The 6,000-nt window shown below is 34.5% G+C and overlaps 1 pseudogene across 1 annotated transcript in view; it reads right to left on the bottom strand.

Annotated features, from left to right (window-relative positions):
* Positions 1-1,937: 1,937 nt before the first annotated feature.
* Positions 1,938-6,000, bottom strand: part of LOC308643510 (heterogeneous nuclear ribonucleoprotein H3-like) — a 108,169-nt pseudogene continuing 104,106 nt past the window's right edge. The window contains exons 3-4 of the transcript in view: positions 2,413-2,793; positions 1,938-2,372 (exon numbers count right to left, since the gene is read on the bottom strand). The product of the transcript in view is annotated as a heterogeneous nuclear ribonucleoprotein H3-like (transcript). The remainder of the gene's footprint in view (positions 2,373-2,412; positions 2,794-6,000) is intronic.

The raw sequence follows: 6,000 nt of genomic DNA, 5'->3' as shown, positions 1-6,000 counted from the left end.
GAATTACATATTGAGATCAATTCAAGGACTTGAAAAGATTCAGGGAGGGGGTGGGTGGGGTGGGGGAATGTGCAGAAAACTGGAGTGATAAAAATTTGAGATTAAAATCAGATTCTTAAGGAGAAAGACAACTCAAAGTGTAAAACTCTGAAAAGAGTTCAGACAGATTATAATGATAATATGGAGAGAAAGCAAGAAGTCAAAGTCAGAATCAGGGAGGCAATTTTTGAAAGGTAATGTTTTTTAGAAAGAGGAAGATAAAAGGGCTAGGGAACGTTGTTCAGTGGTTAAACACCATTGGATTCAATAATCTCTAGTACCAAAAAAGAAAAGAAAAGAAAAGAAAAGAAAAGAAAAGAAAAGAAAAGAAAAGAAAAGAGAAGGAAGGACGGACCTGAAAAAAAAACAATATGAAATAAAACTTTGAATATTTTCCTATGTTAAGATCACACCTAGGTAATACCAAACAGAAATTTCTGCTGCTTTAAAAATTAACCCTTTACAATCCATTACAATCTACTGCCCAGTTCACAAGCACTATTGCCTGATAAATTTGACCTTAAGGTTGAAGATTAAATCCTTTTCTTTTTTTATTATTAAGCAGGTAGAAAACAGATGGAAAATGATCTACAGGTAGAAAACTTTAGATATGAAACAAATAATTTTATCCCCAGGTGACTGATAGATGACTTTTCTGGTTTGCACAGAAAATTATGTATATAGAGATAGTTGAAATCAGGTGTACCATCCACTGATTGAGTTTTTACTCTCCCTGAGCCTTTCCTTTGAGTGAGTTGAGTTAGATAATGATAAGCAAATGAGAAGCAAGGTCAAAGACTAAGAATTCTGATTATATCCTTATTTCTGGTGGTCAACTACAAGGACAAAAGAAACAAAATCCACTACCCCTAGTGTACATGATACATTAACTCCCTTAGCTATCATAATCCTTTAATTATTAGAGAAGCTTATGTGAAGTTGTCTCTGGATTATCTAATAGGTGTTTAAATATTGGATGAGTCATTATCAGCATTTGTACTTAGCTAAAAAAATACAAATAATAATTTTATATTAATATATGTGAAGTATAATTATAAAACTCTACAATTATTAAAAGCCCTGAAGAATTATCTAATATACCTTACAAGAGCTCTTGTTTTATATTTTAAATGTTGAAGACTTATTTCTAATAATTATATAATTTTATTTTTTTATGATTATTTCCCACATTGAAATTTATTACATTAATAACATTTCTAGAAAAAACAAGTAACAAGTTCAGTAACTGAAATCACATTGACAGGTTTCATCTTGATTCACTAAGCCAATTTTGAAAAAAAATAGCTATATTGATCAAAGTAATAAAATTAAAAAGCACCTTTTCCTTGCTGCATATTTCTAACTAACATTGTAAGCGGACATCAGATACAAAATTGAACTTCAGAATAGTCTTAATTGACTATGACATGGATTTGTGTCTTACATTTTTAAAATGTAGTTATTTATATAGTTATTTAAAAACTATAGGCTCTATTGGATAAGAATCTGAAAATACATCTGTGAGAATTACAATTCACAGTAAATACCTATATTTACACTGCATTTTCGTGTCATTGAGAACCCTATCTATTCTAAACATCTTGAAATAATTTTTTACTATCACCTTTTGGGAACAGTTTTGGTACTTTAGTCAAGTGCTAAGGTAATTGTATTCTAAAATCCAGGGCTAGAATTCAAACTTCCAACAATCCTTTCCCTAGGTAGCACAATTATAAAGATTCAGAAATCCAGATACCTATTTGAACATCATTTCAGAGCTATGCCTGAAAAATGACATCATAACCACCCAGGCCATCAGGAGTACACTATATTTTTTTTCCCATTCCAATTCTTCCAACCAATCCATATCCTTCCTAATTATCTATTCCATCTCTACTTTAGCCTCCCATTCCAGAACCTCCTATTCCAGAGCCTCCTCCAGAAGAATTCAAGAAGAGTTCAATGTATCCATGTTGCATGTTATTATTATATTTAGACTTGGCAGCTTTAGACATGTGCATCTTCGTGTATCACAAACTATACATCTGTTGCGCTGCTGTCAGGTTAAATATCAATATGAACTCCTATTGGATTCAGTGGTGAGAAGAAATTAACAATATGAATTTCAGTTGCATATAGAAGCAACCCTCTCATATGTATAAAATGACCACCATGAAAACCTGAACTTGCACCACCAGCTCCACAATAGCCATGATCTCCCATACCTCTTCCATCTCTCATTCTGTCACCAGAGCCATCATTTCTATAGTCATAATTATCATAGCCACCATAGTCATCAAAACCTCCATATCCACTATCATATCCAACACCTCCTCGTCACATGCTGTTATACATACTTCCACGCCCAGATACAATAACCACTTGTTCCTCCTACTGGTTTATCATGTGGTTCTGGTTGCTGTATCCTTTGATTCCACTTCTGATATTTTTGAAGATATCAATATTCCTGTGCCTTATTCTTTCCTTGTGTTTCCCCCCAGAGCATTTTCTGCTATCTCCTTTAAAGCAAACTGCACAAAGGCCTCCTCCCCTGTGCTTCTCCCCTGGTAGTCCATTGTCAATGTTATACCATTTGGCACAATTTCCAACCCTTGAAAGAACTGAAATATTTCCTCTTTGCTACAACCAAATGGCAGTCTGTGAAGTGGTACTGTTCTATCTCTAACGTCTTTTGGACCATTATGTTTCATAATCCAATCTATCTCAATACAGTTCCCTTTTACTTCAGATACCCTGTGGGGATAGTAATGCTGACTCCTATGCATGAGGGGTTCAGTAGTAAGGAGGGAGAAGTTCTCTGTAGTGCTGTCCCCAACAGTTTTTCCAACAGTCTTCTAAGGTGGAAACTCTAAGGAAGCTGCGCAGCACAGTGACAGGTTGGGGTTGGGGATGGGAGAGAGCGAGAGACTAATAATTATATAATTTTCCAATAATACTTTTAGAAATGTGTTTGAAGATGATTTACATAGCAATATATCTGTCCTGCTGTAAGGTTTTTGTGCTTGGGATTGGGGTCTCTGATGACTTCATGACTGTGGCATGCTTGGTGGCTGGGAAAGTTTCTGTACAAAAGTACAAGATGCCTAGTCACTGGGAAAGTTTCTGTGCAAAGACATGGGATACCTAGTTGCTGTGGCAATGCCCTGCATGAGGAGGCGCTGTGCTAGTCTTATCAGCTTCAACCTTGATCTCAGGAACACAGCTCCTAGGAATAAAGAAAACTGTCTTGTTAGACAGCCACAATGTTTCATCAAGCTCTGCTGGGCCTGAACTTGTTCACATAAGAGTAACTTTAAACAATGGACTTCCTTGAGAGCTACAGAAAGCTCCTAACATTGCACATTGCAACTATAGTATGTTACTGAGGAATAAGCTGCATAATATTGCTAACTCTATAACCTGCCCAATGACACAATGAACAATAATGTATTACTGATGCCAGTGACCTAGTGTAACCTATTGATATAAATAAAGCTGACAGCCTGGACAAAAAGCCATTCTGCCATTTTGCCATTTAGCCTTTACTTTGCCTCTGCACCTTCCTCCTGTCTCTGTTTGTTTCCTTTACAAATATATCTGTCCTGCATGCACTATGAATTCTATATGGTAAAGGTTCCTTGATGCAATTGTGGTAGAAATAAAAAAAAAAAAACAACTGGAGATGATTTCATATTTCCTGAACAGCATTTACTTTGTAACAAAAATGACCAAGAAATATTTACAAACCCACAAGACTTTGACTGTTGTGTTCCCAGTAAAGTATAAATAAAGATGATTTAGTGAGTATTGATGTACAAATCCTTTCTGCAGCCATGACTTCTGTTGTTTTCCAAGTGGGGCAATTTGAGCAACTAGAAAACTCCTCAGCTAGTTCTAAAATTCCATTTTAATGCATTTTTTCCAGTCAAAAATCATTTTTATTTAAGCATCACATTTTATTTTTGAAAAGGATTAACTAAACTCTGAGGACAAAAATTAACTTTTCTGCACAACTGTTTTGTCCCTAAGGAGATGATCAGAGGATCATTAGACATAAAAAAAATAAAAAAAAAACTCTGGAAATCCATCAATTGCTCATAACTGAAGCAAGAGTAATATTGTTGCAATAAAGTCTTGAGAGGGTATTGAAATATTCTAAGGTATTTTGAAGATTTCTTGGAATTATTCAGCATAGGTTTACTTATGCTGCAGGAAAAAATAAACTGCCTTCTTAAGTCAGACTCCCCCCTCCCCCTCACTCCTATAAAATCTAATGAAGTTTGGCTCCACTTTCCTGGAAGGGAAGTTGGGAAATGTTTTAGTTAGCTTTTGCATCTCTGTGACCAAAAGACCTGACAAAAACAATTAGAGGAGGAAAAGTTTATTTTGGCTCACCGTTTCAGAGATTCAGCCCATGGTCCACTGACTCCATAGCTCTGGGCCCTAGATAAAGCAGAACATCATGGCAGAAAGGCATGGAGGAACAAAGCAGCTCAGGACATGACAGCCAGGAGGAAGAAAGAGAGTCCTGCTTACCAAGGACAATATATAAACACCAAAGTCAAGCCCCAGTGACCTACTTCCTGCAACCATGACATATGTACCAACCATATTAGTGTATTAATCCACCCATTAGTTACAACTCTCATAATCTAATCATTTCACCTCTGATCATTTGCATTGTATCACATCTGAAGTTTGGGGAACACTTTATATCAAAACCATTACAGGAAATATGGTCTTTCTCTGTGCCTAGGAAGAGACAACAATTTAATCAATATCTATCATTGAATCTATTGCCCTTTCTCACAATCATTCTTCCCTAACGTAACCTCCCAAATTGTGTCACAAAATTAATAGTCTCTAAACATTCAGTGCTTTGTTCGGTACTTTGACATGGAATAAAATTAGCTAAAGTAGTTATAATATTATTATACCTACATAGAAAATATTATTTGATGCTTTTAGTACTTCTACCAAACTATTAAGTCATGCTACTTCTCTTAAATATCAAGATGTTGCAAACATAGTGTTCATTCAATTCCTGGCTATCCTCATGGATAAATACTATAACAATTAATATCCTGGGTTATTATTTAAAGATAAATTAAAGGCTATGTACTAAACATACAACTACTGAAAATCACATGTTTTTATGATAGTTGTGCTAACTCTAAAATGACCCATCCCATTGTCATTAGAAGGATTTTATTTTCCATATAGGAATAATTTCTACTTATAAGTTCTAAGTGAATAGTTTTCAAGAATATAATTTCTGGATATGTGAAATATAATCCTTTCAAAAATATCAGGACTGCTATCTAGAATAAAAATGCAACTCTCCTTTTCATAAAGCATTCTTTATGGTCAGATAATTCATACAATTCACTGATAAATTAAATAAATTGTTGGATAATTTATTTCATTTCTTCATAATAAGTTTAAAAAATAACAGAATAAGGCCAGCATAGGAAATGCCTTACCAGGTCTAAAATCTCTTATTCATTCAATACCCTTAGGGACAAATGTGATTGGAAATTCAGAATTTTTATTATTTTTGAGAGGGAGTTTAGGCTTTTCCAATTCTATAGATATAGTCTGTATAAATATGTCACATCTCCTGTTTTGCCTTTTACTCAAATGTCAAACTCTGGGATTTGTGTGTTATTGCTAAGCATAGTATTTTTATTTTTATAATAGGAATAAAACAAGGAAAATTTTGTGAGCTTTGGGAATAGATTCAAAGAAAGCATGAACTCATCATGCCACTTGCCTTTTCTATGTCATTTTTGTGTTATTTCCATTGTGTCTCACATTATGGTACAAATGCAGCATAAGGTTTTATTCAATTATCCTTTTACCCCAAGCTGAATGAAATGCACAGTGACATTGTGATAATAAAATCCTCAATGGCATTTTCCTTTTGAAATTTTGTTCAGTAGGTAGACGTAAGACACACCA

This window comes from Spermophilus citellus (genome assembly GCF_964194105.1).
Source record: "Spermophilus citellus genome assembly, chromosome: 1".
NCBI classification, from domain to species: Eukaryota; Metazoa; Chordata; class Mammalia; order Rodentia; family Sciuridae; genus Spermophilus; species Spermophilus citellus.
This window is presented reverse-complemented; position numbering and strand designations above follow the sequence as displayed.